A 594-nucleotide genomic window follows, 5' to 3' on the forward strand; every position below is an offset into this window, starting at 1 on the left:
AACTTGGGTACAGTGGGACAGGCTTTCAACTCTTGTGTTATGGAATTTATGAACTTCTCAAGTTCTTCTATGGCATGAGACATCAATGGGGAGGTTTTGTTTGTTTTTTCAGACAGGGTTTTACTTTGTAGCCCAGGCTGGATTACAATGGTACGATCTTGGCTCACTGTAACCTCTGCTTCCTTGGTTCAAGCAATTCTCTTGCCTCAGTCTTCCGAGTAGCTGGTATTACAGGGGTGCACCACCACATCCAGCTAATTTTTGCCTTTTTAGTAGAGACAGGATTTCACCATGTTGGCCAGGCTGGTCTTGAACTCCTGACCTCAGGTTATCCACCTGCCTTGGCCTCCCAAAGTGCTGAGATTACAGGCGTGATCCACTGCGCCCGACCTGTGGTGAGTTGTCTTTTGTACCCAGAGTTATAATCCTTTCAGGATGGGTTCTTCATCTGGCTCATGCCATGTTTCTTTGCTACATTTTTCCCCATTGTCTTTCTGCCTAATGATCAGACCACTTATCTTTCTAATCCTTAATCAGGGCAGCTGGGTAGAGTCTTTCTTTTTACCTTAAGATGGTATAGAAGGGCTCTCTTTG

This window comes from Mandrillus leucophaeus, unplaced genomic scaffold (assembly GCF_000951045.1).
Source record: "Mandrillus leucophaeus isolate KB7577 unplaced genomic scaffold, Mleu.le_1.0 Scaffold849, whole genome shotgun sequence".
Lineage (NCBI taxonomy): Eukaryota > Metazoa > Chordata > Mammalia > Primates > Cercopithecidae > Mandrillus > Mandrillus leucophaeus.